The sequence below is a fragment of the Scyliorhinus torazame genome, chromosome 6 (assembly GCF_047496885.1).
Source record: "Scyliorhinus torazame isolate Kashiwa2021f chromosome 6, sScyTor2.1, whole genome shotgun sequence".
NCBI lineage: Eukaryota > Metazoa > Chordata > Chondrichthyes > Carcharhiniformes > Scyliorhinidae > Scyliorhinus > Scyliorhinus torazame.
In genome coordinates, this window is record NC_092712.1 from 129,461,429 (window position 1) to 129,478,010 (window position 16,582).

Here is a 16,582-nt window from a genome sequence, read left to right on the forward strand (position 1 = left end):
AGATGGAAACAAAAAAGAAAAAAGCCAAGCAAGTTAAATGTTTATTTTTAATTTTGAAGTTATGTTTTTGCTTAGATTTGTGTGCTGCAGAATTAATATGACAGAAATAACATTGCACTTGACATTTGAGCAGCTTTACTGATGTGTTTCTTTTGAACATTGCCATGGATAAGTTAAGAATTAAAACAATGAGGGCCACATGTTCATGCTGTTGGCCAGGCCCCCTATTCAGTGTCTTCAAGCAGTTCCAGCTCGTACAGCCGTAGTGCATCCACCAGGGCTGTGGCAGCCAGGATGAAGGCCACCATTCCTGGTTGAATTACAAAGTCCATTGTCTGCAGGGGGTGAAAGGCAGACATGTTAGCATGGTGCGTACCGCCATGCCCAACCAGGTCTATACGGTGGCCCCAGGCCTGCACTGCAGCCCCTGTACCTACACGTTCCCCCCTCACTCCCGCCCACCCACTCCGCCAACACCACACCCATACCCCATACTCGACCATTCCCCCGGCACTCTGCACTCTGCATCGGACCCTTGGCCCCTTAGTGCCCGTCACCACGAGGGCCTCTTGCCCCACACGCGTTCCTGCCCTGCCAGCGGGGTACCAGTGGCTGGCCCCATCCATGCCAGAGGTATGCTCTGCGGCCCCTGTCTGGTGCCCTCCTGTGGGCATTGCCCATGGGTGGGTCACGTGATGCCTTGCCGGTGGGTGATTTTGAGGGGCATGGATAGAGTAATGGGCAGGCACTCTTTCCCAGGGTGGAGGGTCACTCACCAGAGGGCATAGGTTTATGGTCCATGAGGCAAAGTTTAAAGGAGATGTGTGAGGCAGGTTTTTATGCAGAGGGTGGTGAGTGCCTGGAACGTGTTGCCAGGGGAGGTTCTGTAAGCAGATATATTAACAGGGGTGGTTGGTGGGATGGAGGGAGGATGGAGTGTGGAGGGTGGTGGGATGGGGGCACCCATACGGCCGGTGTCACTTTGCGCAACCATGGGCCACGGTGGTTGGTCAGTGGGATGCGCAGCAATGGCGGTCCATGCCTGGACACTCCAGTCCTGGGGAGTCACCCCGACCCATGGCCCATCCTCTGGTTGCCCCAGACTATCCCCCCCCTCAGTCCTGGCAAATGCACCCCCAGCCAGCCCTGCCAGCTGCAGGACCAGCAGCTCATGGTTGCGCCTCTGGGAACATGTCCTCACTCCTTAAGAAACCATATAGAATGCTTGTCTTCAAAGGACGGGGCATTGAGTATAAAAAATGACAAGTCATGCTACATAGAACATACAGTACAGAAGGAGGCCATTCGGCCCATCGAGTCTGCACTGACCGACTTAAGCCCTCACTTCTACCCTATCCCCATAACCCAATAACCCCTCCTAACCTTTTTGGACACTAAGGGCAATTTAGCATGGCCAATCCACCTAACCTGCACGTCTTTGGACTGTGGGAGGAAACCGGAGCACCCAGAGGAAACCCACGCAGATACAGGGAGAACGTACAGACTCCGCACAGACAGTGACCCAGCGGGGAATCGAACCTGGGACCCTGGCGCTGTGAAGCCATAGTGCTAGCCACGTGTGCTGCCGTGTTGCCCCAAAAGTAGGGCTCGTCCTGGGTGCTGCAGTTGAATAGAGCCTTGGTAAGGTCGCACTTAGAATATTGCACAATTCTGGTCGCCACACTACCAGAAGGATGTGAAGGCTTTGCAGAGGGTGCAGAGGGGAGTTTACCAGGATGTTTCCTGGTAGCTATGTGGAGAGGCTTTATAGACTCGGATTGTTTTCATTGGAAAGAGGGAGGTTGAGGGGTGACCTGATAGAGATCTACAAGATTTTGAGGGGCCTGGATAGAGTGGATGGGCAGGCACTCTTTCCCAGGGTGTAGGGTCAGTCACCAGAGGGCATAGGTTTATGGTCTGTGAGGCAAAGTTTAGAGGAGATGTGTGAGGCAGGTTTTTATGCAGAGGGTGGTGAGTGCCTGGAACGCATTGCCAGGGGAGATTCTGGAAGCAGATACATTAACGGCATTCAAAAGGCATCTTGACAAACAGTGGATAGGATGGGTATTGAGGGATACGGCACAAGGAAGTGCTGAGGGTTTTGGCCAAGGTTGGTATCATGACCGGTACAGGCTTGGCGAGGCGAAGGGCATGTTCCTGTGCTGTATTGTTCTTTGTTCCTCTCTCTCCCTCTACAACTATGGCGCCTGTTTCCTGATTTTTAAAACCACAAGTGAACCTCGCCGTCGGTAATTCCTCCTGGCAGTGGCGGAGCATCACGGATACCCCGAGGAATACGGTGTTGGACCTGTTAATGATGTGCTAATGACAATTACTGTGCATGTGGAGTAGAATGCATTGAAGCTGCTGTCAAGACACCGGAGCATGGCTTTCCTTCAGGCACCCTGGGGGGCGGCCACAATTTTGGGCTCACGCGCGATTGTCTGCCCAATTGTGTTTTGCGATTCTGGTGTCACTGGATGGAAAACCCCGCCTCACATCTCCTGACAGCTAGTCAGACTGACACGGTCGGTGACTGTGTTCTCCAGTCCAGGACAGCATGAATGGTGGGACAACTTTCCCAGGAATAAAACTTGTGAGCAACAACAAACAGTCACACACATCTGGAGAGAGAACGCTCCCGCTTTCAAATTTGTGAAGCTTTTGGGAAAGTAATTTTTTATACTGAATTGATTGTTTAAGGTGGTAAGCAGAATATAACAGCATTGTAATCAACTTACTGAACATCTTCTTCACCACAGAGAGCATGATGTGTGTGTGTGACATTTTCAGCATTTTTCTCTGCCCCGTGTGTAGTGACAGGCAGTGTGGAATCCTAAAATGAAAGTTTCATATCCTGTGTGCATTGCATGGGTCTTTTTGGTTATTGTTTGACCTTGAGGTCTATAGTAATCTGGAAGGAGCCTTGACTGAGATGCCGGCAGGGATGGTTGTTTTCCATTTTTCTATTGAATTTTGTAATGAATTATATTATTTTATTTATATAATGAATGCTATTCATTTTAAGTTTAGAGTTTGGTGTTGTTTTATTCTAAACTGCAGTGCTTTGAAAAATACATAAAATTCTCTGATGAATAGTTTTCAGTTTCCTCCATAAGTTTCCACTTAGATCCCCACCCAGATTTTCAGGCTTTCACTTACTCATTGGGAGGCAGTGGTGTAGTAGTATTGGCAGTGGACTCGAAGTCAGAGAACCCAGGGCTAGATCTGGGGACCCCAGTTCAAATCCTGCCATGGCAGATGGCGAAATTTGAATTAATTAAAAAACTGGAATTTTAAAAAGTAGTCTAATGACATTCAAGAAACCATTACTGATTGTCGTAAAACCCGATCTGGTTTACGAATGTACTTTAGGGAAGGAAATTTACCATCCTTACCTGATCTGGCCTACATGTGACTCCAGATCCACGGCAATGTGCCCTCTGAAATGGAGGACATTTAGGAATGGACAATAAATGCTGGCTCAGACAGCGACACCCACATCCCGTCAAATGAATAACAAAAAATACCCCAACTTTGAATGAAAAGTCCCTTATGTATTTATTGTAGCGAGCAGCTTTTGTGGAATGTATTCTTTGCAATTTGATTTTTGGCATACAAAATTCTTTAGTGCTGTATTTTAACTTATAAAATGTAAGTTTGGACATGTGGGGGTTAGCAATACAAGAGCAGTAAATGATTCACCCTGCCAGCACATCATTATATATATTTTTAAATTACTTTTTCAGAGTTACAAAGCCAGAGCTCAGAGTGTGGAGCGAGGCGAATCCCTAATCCAGCTCCTTGCTTGCTCCAAAAACCAATTAAAATTGACATACCAAATCTGAGGCAAAAGGCAGAGCATATACTACACTTGATCTTAGCCAAAAGGCTGAGAAGCGATTGCACATCATTATAACAGCAACGTTTGCAATATACCTATTCAAATCTCGGCTAATTTTAACCTCTCCCATCTCCCTCTCCACCATACCAGCCCTAAAATACAGTTTTGTTTTGTTTATGATGTAGTCACAAACATTTTCCTTAAATGCAACTGATATACATCCTGGTGATGTTGCTGGACCACCGTACCTGTATCCCAACAGCCAGCCTACCAGTGAGAACTGGCAGAATGCCATTTTCTCACAGGAATACTACATTCATTCCTTTTCAAAAACATCTGCTTTCAGCCCACACTGCTGAAAGAAACATATGCAATGATCAAAAATGTAATCTGCACACAAAAAATGCTGATGGGGGCTGTTTGGTTTGATATCTGATTTTTGGCAGTTACATTTATTTAATGTAGTTCCTCAATGAACCTTAACACTAAATGCAAACGGCTACATCTGTTAAAATAAGAATTAGTAAAGAAGGTGGCACTTTTAGTCGATCTCCTGTCAGAGTGCCTTGATGTGAGGAGTCAACAGGGAAGGTTGATACTTCTCAATCTAGTATAAAATGATTCTTTCCAGCAGAAATACTGTCCCAACTACAATTCTACAGAAACGTACAACAATTACTAACAACCAGGCATGAATTAGATTTTTAAAACTTACTGATCTGGTTCCAAACGATGACCAACTTCTTGTTCTAATCTCCAACTAAAGATACTTTTAAATTGTAGCTTTGTATTAATCTGCCGAAATATTATTAGATGCAATGCTATTGATTTAACAGGCAAATGAAGATTATTTTGCAAGGCTTTAATTTTCCTCAACTTATTTTTAAAGGTAATTTCTTTCTGTTCAATTAGCCATCAATCTTGAAAGAAAAAACAATATCATTGCAGCCATATCTATATCTCACTTACAGTAGATTGAGTTCATTACCTCACCTGTTAGCAGCTTATTACTTTGCTGTTTGAAGTAGGTTTCTAACCTTACAATACTATTGTGATTAAAACTCCATAGAATATAATCTTCTGTTTCCTATAGTTTTCCAAACTAGTTTGGAGGCAACTGTGTCACACTCCTTAGGCAGCATGTTCTAAACTCATGGCTGCTACTATCTAGAAGGACAAGAGCAGCAGACACATGGGTAGACCACCATTCGGACATTCCTCTCCAAATCACTCACCATTCTGACTTGGAAATATGATTGTTGTTCCTTCACTGTTGCTGGGTCAAAATCCTGGAACACCCTTAATAGCAGCACAGTGGGTGTACTTTAACCACATGGACTACAGTGGTTCAAGAATGCAGCTCACCTTCACCTTCTCAAAAGCAATTAAGAATGGGCAATAAATACTGGCCTAGCCAGTGACACCCATAGCCCATGAATGAAATAAAAAACAATATGTACCATGTTTCAGCAGCATCTGTTTTGGATATATTTCTGGGTCAGTTCATACTGACCTAATTAAATTTTATCAGAACAAAAACAAAACTTTTTCAACAGAATCACATACTTGAATTTTGATTTCCTCAGACAATTAAACAATATTCCAACAAGGATGATGCCTTAAGATCATCACCTAACTTGGAATGTGACCTATCGCAATGCATTTCAAATTAAGTTACACAAAAGAAAGGTGCTGCGGTAAAGTAGCAAAAGTATGCTTTGAACCAAAAGAAAGCACAGGATCTTTATATGTTAAACCCATGGGTCACCCTGTAGGAGTGCCAAATCAATGGATGATCCTGCCAATGATTTAGAAGAAGTCTATCATACAAGAGAATTGACCAACATTCCAACGCAAATATAAGCAAATTACTGTGGTTGCTGGAAATCTGAAATTAAACAGAAAATAAACTCAGCAAATCTGGCAGCATCTTTGGAGAGAAAGCAAGTTAACGTTTTGAGCCCGTATGACACTCCTGCAGAACTGAAGAGGGATAGAAATGTGTTGAATTACATAGTTGGAAAGGGGCAGAGGAGGTGGGGCAGAATAGAAGGTAAGGGATAGGTCAGAGCTAAGGAGAGATTGACAAAAATGTAATGGACATAAGTCAAAGCGGCTATTTATACTGGTATTAAGCACTGAAGAAGTGCTGATAGTTGCAAACGTAATACAGTGTAAGGTAGCAGAATGTGTTAATAGAAGAACAAAGGTTAGTGCTCAGTGAAAGCACTAACATCTCTTTTATTTTGTGTCCATGCCATCTTTGTCAATCTCTCCTTAGCTCTAATCTATGCCTGACCTTCTATTCTGCCTTAACTCCTTCACCCCCTCTAACCAGAGAATTCATCACATCTTTAGCTCAGTTGGCTGGACAGCTGGATTGTGATGCGGAGCAAGGCCAACAGCGTGGGTTCAATTCCCATGAGGCTAATCATGAAGGTGCCACCTTTTGAATCTTGCTCCTTGCCTAAGGTGTGGTGACCCTCAGGCCAAATAACTAGCAGTCAGCTCTCCCCCTCAAAGGGGAAAGCAGCCTTGTGTCATCTGGGACCATGGTGACTTTACTTCATCCCTCTTCAATTATGTGGGTGAATCATTTGGACTCGAAGCGTTAACTTTGTATCTCCCTCCACGGATGCTGCCGGACCTGCTGAATTTATCCAACATTTTGGAGCAGGAGTAGGCCATCTGGTCCCTCGAGCCTGCTCCGCGATTTAATTAGATCATGGCTGATCTTTTGTGGACTCAGCTCCACTTTCCGGCCCGAACACCATAACCCTTAATCCCTTTATTCTTCAAAAAACTATCTTTATCTTAAAAACATTTAATGAAGGAGCCTCTACTGCTTCACTGGGCAAGGAATTCCATAGATTCACACCCCTTTGGGTGAAGAAGTTCCTCCTAACCTCAGTCCTAAATCTACTTCCCCTTATTTTGAGGCTATGCCCCCTAGTTCTGCTTTCCCCCGCCAGTGGAAACAACCTGCCCGCATCTATCCTATCTATTCCCTTCATAATTTTATATGTTTCCATAAGATCCCCCCTCATCCTTCTAAATTCCAATGAGTACAGTCCCAGTCTACTCAACCTCTCCTCGTAATCCAACCCCTTCAGCTCTGGGATCAACCTAGTGAATCTCCTCTGCACACCCTCCAGTGCCAGTAGGTCCTTTCTCAAGTAAGGAGACCAAAACTGAACACAATACTCCAGGTGTGGCCTCACTAACACCTTATACAATTGCAGCATAAACTTCCAATCTTAAACTCCAGCCCTCTAGCAATGAAGGACTAAATTCCATTCGCCTTCTTAATCACCTGTTGCACCTGTAAACCAACTTTTTGCGACTCATGCACTAGCACACCCAGGTCTCTTTGCACAGCACCATGTTTTAATATTTTATCATTTAAATAATAATCCCTTTTGCTGTTATTCCTACCAAAATGGATAACCTCACATTTGTCAACATTGTATTCCAGCTGCCAGACCTCAGCCCATTCACTTAGCCTATCCAAATCCCTCTGCAGACTTCCAGTATCCTCTGCACTTTTTGCTTTACCACTCATCTTAGTGTCGTCTGCAAACTTGGACACATTGCCCTTGGTCCCCAACTCCAATCATCTATGTAAATTGTGAACAATTGTGGGCCCAACACTGATCCCTGAGGGACACCACTAGCTACTGATTGCCAACCAGAGAAACACCCATTAATCCCCACTCTTTGCTTTCTATAAATTAACCAATCCTCTATCCATGCTACTATTTTCCCCTTAATGCCATGCATCTTTATCTTATGCAGCAACCTTTTGTGTGGCACCTTGTCAAAGGCTTTCTGGAAATCCATATATACAACATCCATTGGCTCCCCGCTATCTACCGCACTGTTAATGTCCTCAAAAAATTCCACTAAATTAGTTAGGCACGACCTGCCCTTTATGAACCCATGCTGCGTCTGTCCAATGGGACAATTTCCATCCAGATGCCTCGCTATTTCTTCCTCGATGATAGATTCCAGCATCTTCCCTACTACCGAAGTTAAGCTCACTGGCCTATAATTACCCGCTTTCTGCCTACCTCCTTTTTTAAACAGTGGTGTCACATTTGCTAATTTCCAATCCGCAATTCTGTTGATATTCAGTTACAAATTACTATTTAACATGGGATTGTTTGCAAAGCAGTAAATGCTGAAGACATTGGGGATCTAAAATTAAAACATAAAATGCTGGAGAGACACAGGACAGATGGCATCAATCGAGAGAGAAATTTAGAGTGAATATTGGGGGCCAATTCAAACTTCACTCAATATGATTGCAGGAAAATTGTGATGTGGAATGACCAAATATAAATTAACATTCCAGATAATTTACCACTGCTAGTGATCACTAATACCCTCATCATTCAGCCTGCTCACAAGTTTAGTCACTTCTTTAGCTTGAAGATATAAAATTGTCTATTAATTGAGAAGATTGATTCATTATAGTCTTGGTTACAGGGAATGCATTATTTTAAGTATATATTAAGAAGGTTGCCCTGCAAAATGGGTACCACATAATAATAATCTTTATTGTCACAAGTAGGCTTATATTAACACTGCAATGAAGTTACTGTGAAAAGCTCCTAGTCGCCACACTCCGGGGCCTGTTTGAGTACACGGAGGGAGAATTCAGAATGTCCAAATTACCTAACAACACGTCTTTTGGGATTTGTGGGAGGAAACCGGAGCACCCGGAGGAAACCCACGCAGACACAGGGAGAACGTGCGGACTCCACACAGACAGTGACCCAAGCCGGGTATCGAACCTGGGACCCTGGTGCTGTGAAGCAACCATTGTGCTACCGTGCTGCCCTAGTGGTGAAGGCAAACAGCAGAGATGTTTTCAAAAGGAAACAAGGCATGTGCAGGAGAACAAAAGGAAAAGGAATATATGCTGAAAGACTATGCTGTTTGCAAAAAGAAAGAACGTCGTAAATATTGGCCCCTTAGAGGGTGAGACTGGGGAATTAATAATAGGAAATGAGGAAATGGCAGAGACTTTGAACAAATATTCTGTATCTACCTTCATGGTAGAAAACAATAAAAGCATCCAATAATAGTAGAAACTCAATGAGCAAAAGGAGGAAGGAACTTAATTTGAGAAACAGCACAGGAAAACTAAGGGCACTAAAGGTTGACAAGTCCCTGCACCTGCATCGTAGGGTCTTAAAAGATGTGGCTGCAGAGATTGTTAATGCATTGGTTGTAGTCTTCCAAATTTCCGTGGATCTGGAGACATCCCATTGGGTTGGAAAACTGCAAATCCCAATTCAAGAAAGTAGAGAAACAGAAAGCAGCAAACTATACACTAATTGGTTTAACATCTGTCATCGGGAAAATGCTGAAATTTACTATTAAGGAAGTAGGAGGACATTTAGAAAAACATAATCAAATCAAGCAAAGTCGACTTGATTTCATGAAAGGGAAGTCATGTTTGACATATTTATTCCAGTCCACTGACTATGTAACAAGCAGAGTGGATAAAGGAGTATCAGTAGATGTATTTGGATTTCCAGCAGGCATTTGAAAAGGTGCTTTACATAAAAGGTTACTACACACGATAAGAGTTCATGGTGTTGGGGGTAATATATAAACATGGATAGAGGATTGGTTAAATCACAGGAAACAGAGTTGGGAATAAATGGATCATTTTCAGGTTGGTAAAGTGTAACTAGTGGAATGTCGCAGGGATCAGAGCTGGCCCTCAACTATTTACAACTTATTATTAATGACTTGGATAAGGGACTGAGTATATTGTAGGAAAATTTGCTGACAACCGAAAGATAGGTGGGAAAGCAAGTTGTGAAGAGAACACAAAAGGGCGAGGTCAAACAGAGACAGGTCAATAAATAAAATGGCTGTAACTGCGCAGACCTGGAACTCCCATCTCCATTTTCGCCATCCCTGATATTTCCCAAGAGCATGAGAAAACATCAACTTGGAACAGGCTCACACCTATTGAGTCAGCAAATAACATCATTAAGCACTCATTAAAAGCATGCCTCTGATAAGTTTTTTAATTGCCCCAGTTGGAACTGATGTGAGCAGCTATTTGAACAAGACCAGTTGCATGGAGGCAAGGGTAATGAGCTGGTGTGGCAAAGTCCTCAACCCCCCCCGCCAGCTAAAAAGTCAGCCGGACAGCCAGTTAACAACCCAGATGATTGTCCTATCCTACAGCCATTTGACACAATGCATGACAATAATTGATTGGAGGCGGTACTTCTACCCCTGTCTCCCAAGTGGATGGCATCAGCTCTGTACTCCCAGCTGTGCTAATGGGAATGGTGGCCACTGTTGGTACTGCAAGCAGTCCCACCACACTGATAGAGCCTGGACTGACAATTCAGATTGGGGTCTCACTGGGACCACGTTGGCAGGCCCCAGAGTGGGGTGTTGTGATATCGCTTTAAGAGAGAATATACTAATGAGTAAGTAACCAGGATGCAAACTATGTGACCAGCAGACATTCTTCAGTGTAATTTTGGGTGGTTAGCAGCATATGGTGTGAAAGAATTGCAACTGTACTTTCCTGTTAACAATAGCTGTTAAGTTTTTATATTAAATCTGTCCGTGGAGCAAACCTATGCTACATCTTCAAACGAACCAAACCTACATTTAGTTTACCAGTCCTGAGTGAGATTGGTAAGTTTGTATTACTCAAATCTAGAAATACAACAAGGGATGTTCCGAGTGGCGAATAGGGAGGGCAAAGGGGAAGGATGACTTTTGGGGATGACCAGGGTGCTTATAAAGGAGGTCCCCTTCCCTTGCCTGGTACCAGTTTGCATAGTTAGAGCTGACTGTCATGAATGTACACCTACCTTGTTTATAATACCAACAGTTGTGGGATGAGACACTTAAGTGGGCATTAACTGGCCCACCAATTGCTGCGATAGAACCAAAGGGCTCCCAATGGCTTCCACATCTTCCTGTTTATTTTTGGTGGTGCCAGAGGTGGACAGGTAAGTGGTGGGTACATCACCCGCTGGATTTTTTGTGACTCCGCACCGTAATACCTGCCAATGGGGGGAGCCTATAATCCAAAGACATGAATGAGGAGACACATTACCCTAAGCTCAGAATCCACAGGCAGAGGTGAAGACACCTGTAGGTGGCTGAGAGCCAGTGTCAAAGGAACCCGGGACTCTCCAGGCAGCTGGTGACAGACATTTGTGCCTTCGTCGGTGTGGTGCGCTGCAGCACCTCACAAGTGACTGCACACCGGTGCACCACACAGGTGACAAATGTTCTCTCCACTGATGCTGGACAACATACCTGGATCACAACTGATGGGGCATCACAAACTCATAGGCCAGCGGATGGTGCCCTGCAACGTCCTCCTGCATGAGTCTCAGGTCAAAAGATGGCAGACCAGGGTCAAGGGGCTGAATGGCCTACTCCTGGTCCTAGTTTCTGTACTCTTATGAGACAGATGGGATAGGAGGATACTGGTGTGAATATAAACACTGGCAGGACTGGTGACCTGTTTCCGCGCTATATAATTTACGTAGTTCTATGTAAAAATGAGTTGACTGTGGAAGCCTTCTCTAGATGAATCAAATTTCTTACTTGAAAATAAGCAAGACATGTAGCCTTACTCCTAAGTGATCACTCTGTTTCGTTTAAAAAGTTTAGGAACTGGTAGTTTTTTAATTCCCATAACTGTACCTCAGTCGACAGCCTGGTGAATCGCAACAGGAGATTAGTTACTCAGAGTTCATTCTTATTCTGCAAACTTCCCACAATCTATTAATCTGACCAGCACTAGGTCATTTTGTTCATACTCCTTGCTGTCATGCCAACAGATTAGCCCAGTTGCTGGTCTGTCAATCGTATTAAATTCTTCAGTGGCCCATCGGAGGAATATTTTTGGTTTTATTACAAGAAGAAATGAGCATTAAAAGAAACCCAATAATTTAATTAAATGGTTATCAGTTACATTAAAGGCTAATTCGGATGAAGATACTGATGTCACTGTATCGTATATAACCACTGAGGTTAATAGTTCCGTAAAGCTTTAATTCCTCTTTCTCATTTATCTTCTTCCACAAAATTCTTGGTTGTTAGTATTGTGCTAAAATGGGGGATTGGGAGTTTCAAGGCTGATGTATAGATTTGGGCTGGTGTGTGGGGAAATATACCGAACGCAGTTCATCATTTCCTCCCAATGGCAGTACCAAGGTAGGACCACTCTCTGTGGGAATTAACAAATATGGACTGGCATTCTACCATTTAAATGAAACATTGGGCAGAAAGTTTGGTCTTTGAAAATGGTACGCCGGTTTGCCTGCATGCTTTGGGCTCCGGGCCATTTTAACTGTGGACAGCTGGGTGAGAGCTACGTACCCACAAGCAGCATGTAGACAGTGAAAGTCCTTAAAGAGTCTATTAGGGGTATTGGGATATGCCGACTAGATGATTCCAGTTGATAGTCAGGCCCCCTTGGGTCAGCAGAAACCCAACCAAGGATATGGAGGCTAGGGAACTCCCACCCTCAGCACCCGCCATGGCCATAGAGCTGCAGCTGCTGAAACACAGCCAATGGAGGAGCTGTCCCCTCCATGATAATGGTCTGACTTGGACCTTTTTAACTTTGGAGTTTTCTTCTCTTCTCTTCCGAGAGTCCCTCAATTACGAGGTGCTTTGTTCTCTTACATACTTTCGCAGTTCCTACCTTGGATACTGATTTGCCCTTCAGCCTCAAGAGTCTGTCACCATGTTTAATTCGATGGTGGGTGTGCTCCCTAGCAACTAATTGGCCAGTTGGGCATCTGGGGCTGGCCTGGGGTTGAGACCCATAAGTTGATGTCAGGGTCCCGACCCTAAAACTAAAATACAGCTCGTGATGTTGCAGCCCAGCAGCAGCTAGGTTTGAAAGGGTACCATCAACATTTATTCTTCAAACCAGTGAAAATTATATTAAACAATTAGGAGTAATTTATTACATCCTTATAATTTACACTGTAGCCACAACCATCAATCAATATCCATATATACAATCCTTCAACATTATCACATATACTGATACAACAATCACAAGATTTACCAATAACAATTTTGTGCATCATTCCGATGAATTTAAATCACTTTAACTGACAATAAGGGGTGTAGGAAGCTAAAATATTTAAGCAAAAGTGCACCAGTTTGGGAAATGCATCAGGTTTGGCAGGACGTTTCAGATACACATGACTCTGCATTGTAATCAAATATATGAACAATGGAGCTCTCCTATGTTTAAAAAAAAACATTGTCTGGATATGAAATCATGCACATATGCTTCTGTTTTTTTCTTCAGCACTCCACCAGTCTTCAGTGCTTTCATCATTAAAAAAATAAATGATGTATGCAGTGATTCAGAAAGGAACTAACTAATTTGGTCAGGCAGTCTTACGCTCAGATGAGCCCTTAGGGTGGCTCTTTAGATACTGTGCACAGGAAATATTTCCTGCTCATTTCCATGAGTAATATTACATTGCCAACAACGCAAATGCTGAATTTCCAGAGAGTTAGTCCAGCTGCTGTTAATCGTACCACTGGGAAGATAATTCGGAGAACAATTTGTGTTATTAATTTCAGAAAAGTAGAAATGTTTCACTGCTCTTGGAATCCAAAACTGATAGTGAAACCCATAGAATAATAATGACACTCTTTTACATATTTTTAAAATGAATTTATGGGATGTAGACATTTCTGGCTAGGCCAGTATTTATTGCCCATTCCTAATTGCCTTTGAGAAGGTGGTATGAAATGCCTTCTTGAACCATTACAGTTCATGTAGTGTAGGCATACTCGGTGTTTTTAGGGAGGGAATTTCTGGATTTTTACTCAGCGACAGTGAAGGAATGGCAATATATTTCCAAGTCAGGATGGTGAGTGGCTTGCAGGGGAACTGCCAGGTGATGGTGTTCCCATGTGACCTTCTAGATGGTAGTGGATGGTTTGGATGGTGTTGAGCTTCTTGAGTGTTGTTGGAGCTGCACTCATCCAGCCAAGCGGAGAGTATTCCATTACACTCCTGACTTGTGCTTTGTAGATGGTGGACAGGCTTTGGGAAGTCAGGAGGTGAGTAACTTGCCACAGGTTCCTAATCTTTGACCTGCTCTTGTAACTATAGTATTTATATGACTAGTCCAGTCACGTTTCTGATCAATGGAACCCCAAAAATGTTTATAGTGGGGGATTCAGAGATGGTAATGCCATTGAAGTCAAGGGGAGCTGGTTAGATTCTCTCTTGTTGGAAATGGTCTTGGCGCAAATGTTACTTGCCATTTGTCAGCCCAAGACCGGAAATTGTCCAGGTCTTGCTTCATTTGGACATGGACTGCTTCAGTATCTGAGGAATCGTGAAGGATGATGAACATTGATCAATCGTCAACAGACATCCCCGCTTCTGACCTTATGATGGAAGGAAGGTAACTGATGGAGCAGTTGAAGATAGTTGGGCCTGGGACACTATCCTGAGGAACTCCTGCACTGATATCCTGGAACTGAGATGATTGACCTCCAACAAGCACAACCATCTTCCTTTGTGCTGGATATGACTCCAACAAGCGGATCGTAGTTATCTTTTATCTATGGGATTGAAAGGTTTTGTGGTGCAGTAAAATTCTGAGGAGGTAGTCCACTTGCAAATGAGCCTGCAAAATATACTACTTGGTGCAGATTTTGTGAAAAGTTAAAATGATTTGTATCCTGAGCAAAACTGTGGCATGTGCTGTGGTCTCATACAACAATAGGTGGAGTCCATCAAGGTTTAGAATATATGGGTGGGATTCTCCGGTTCCCCAGCCGCGTGTTTCTCAGTGGCGCGCCGTTCACTGGTGCCGGGATTCTACCTTCCCGCTGCATGTCAGTGGTATTTCCCATTGTAACCACCCAACACCACCAGGAAAACGGTGTGGGTGATCTGCCAGCGGGAAAAGTGAATCGCAATAACCAGAGAATTCCGGCCTATTTCTTTGATTTTAACTGAATAAACATCCCACACACTTCACAAAGGAAGGACAAAAAACAGGCAAAACAAATCAGTGAGCAAGAGTCAGGATGGAGTTAGAGGCGATGACTGAATACATGGTTAAAGAGATAAGTTTTTTAAAAATTTAGTGTACCAAATTAATTTTTTCCAATTAAGGGGCAATTTAGCGTGGCCAATCCATCTACCCTGCACATCTTTGGGATGTGTGGGTGAAACCTACGCAAACACGAGAAGAATGTGCAAACTCCACACAGAGTGACGCAGGGCCGATATCGAATCTGGGACCTCGGCGCGTGAGCCAGCAGTGCTAACCACTGCGCCACCATGCTGCCTAAAGAGACAGGGGGCGGCAATTCTCCAAAATGGAGACTAAGTGTTCACGCCATCGTGAACGCCGTCGTGTTTCACGATGGCCTGAAATGGGCACGGGCACGGCCGATTCTGTCCCCCACAGGGGGCAGCATGGTGCTGGAGTGGTTCACGCCGCTCCAGCCAAGTGGGAGCCGCGCCAACCCGCGCATGCGCAGTTGGGCCGCGCCAACCTGAGCATGCGCGGGGGACTTCTTCAGCGCGCCGGCCCCTACGCAACATGGCGTGGGGGTTCAGGGGCCGGCCGCGCAACAAAGTAGGCCCGGGGGGGGGGCGGGGGGGGAGAGGCCAGCCCACCGATCGGTGGGCCCTGATCGCTGGCCAGACCCCATCGGAGGCCCCACCCAGTGAAGGAGCGCATTTCCCCGCCCCACAGGCTGCCCCCCGACCCTTCACGCAGAGTTCCAGCCGGCAACGACCAGGGGTGAACGGCGGCGGCGGGACTCTGCTGTTTCCGCACGGCCGCTCGGCTCATCCGGGCTGGAGAATCGTGGCCCCGCCGATTCCAGCGGCCCGCAGCCGGCGCCATGTCAAATGCGCTGGCGCAAATGGCGCTGATTCTCCGCACCTCGGAGAATCGCGCGCTGCATCAGGGCGTCGTGGCGCGATTGCGGCGATTCTCTGGCCTAGCGCGGCTGTGAGGAGATTTCTAAAGTAGGGTGAATTGATGCAAAATGAGGGCTGGGGGGAACAGTAAAGTCCTGTGATTTCTACATTCTACCCTTAGATGAATGTATAAACAATAGTATAATATTTATTGCCCTTTATTTTTATGTCTACAAGGGTTCGGTTACAACAGAATGATTGACATATGGTCATAAGACAGAAAGATGGAAGGTGGACGAAGCAGCCACTGTATAGATGTAGTGAAACAAATGAAATTCAGCAAAACATTTACAAACTAATAAAATGGTGACTATCAAACTAAACAGCTGCAGTAAGAAGTGATTTGTTGGAAGGATTTTTGTTTCCAAAAGGAATACGTTCAAGATCATCAGGAAATTAGCCAATGGAGCACTTATCTTGGAACTGAATCAGAATCAAAAAGACTAATGGAATGCTGATTTCATGATCCAGAGGACTGGAATATCCAGGGGTTATGCTGCAGATATATAAAACTTTGGTTAGAGCTCACTTGGAGTACTGTCAGCAGTTCTGGGCACCACACCATAGGAAGGATATTTGACCTTGGAGGGAGTGCAATGTAGGTTTACAAGAATGAGACTTGGTCAACAGGGGTTACGTTATGGGGAAAGATTATCCAAATTAGGCTTGTTTTTGTTCGCATGTAGAAGCTAATGGGGTGATCTGATCAAAGTATTTAAGATATGGTCAGGGAAAGACAAGATAGATAAAGATAG

At 44.4% G+C, this 16,582-nt stretch overlaps 1 protein-coding gene and 1 pseudogene across 2 annotated transcripts in view; both read right to left on the minus strand.

Moving 5' to 3' along the window:
* The window catches only part of egfra (epidermal growth factor receptor a (erythroblastic leukemia viral (v-erb-b) oncogene homolog, avian)), a 372,624-nt gene that overhangs the window by 201,749 nt on the left and 154,293 nt on the right, over positions 1 to 16,582 (minus strand). The window lies entirely within an intron of this gene.
* LOC140425959 (U2 spliceosomal RNA) lies at positions 3,733 to 3,904 on the minus strand (annotated as a pseudogene).